Here is a 481-nt window from a genome sequence, read left to right on the forward strand (position 1 = left end):
TCAACTACTTTTTGAAAAAGCTGCTTCCTGCAGAAACCATGACTAAAGAATATTTAGCTCCTGTATTTCTTATTCACACACTTACCTCCCCCTCCCATTCTTTCAGCATAGTTAGTTACTAGTTAGGATATTACCAGAAAAAATAGGACTTAAGAAAACAGTACTTTAAAGAAGTATTTAAATAGAAGGATTTTAATTAAGGGAACTAGCTACTCAGTTGATGGATTTCTTGGGAACCCAAAATTGTGGGGAGGTGGGGCAACAAAGAGATTAGTATCAGCAAGAAGCAATTACCAGCTCTAGGCTAGAGGGACAAAGCTAGGGTTGTCTTACTGGTGTCCAGGGCCCAAGATAACTTGGTAAGTGCTGGAACCATGGCAGGACTGTCTACAAGTGCTACTGGAGCAAAGGAGATGCAGACATTGCCAGAGAAGCCAGATGAAGCATAGAGGGAGGAGAAGAAATCTGGATTCTCTCTACT

This window comes from Neophocaena asiaeorientalis, unplaced genomic scaffold (assembly GCF_003031525.2).
Source record: "Neophocaena asiaeorientalis asiaeorientalis breed wild unplaced genomic scaffold, Neophocaena_asiaeorientalis_V1.1 scaffold361, whole genome shotgun sequence".
NCBI lineage: Eukaryota > Metazoa > Chordata > Mammalia > Artiodactyla > Phocoenidae > Neophocaena > Neophocaena asiaeorientalis.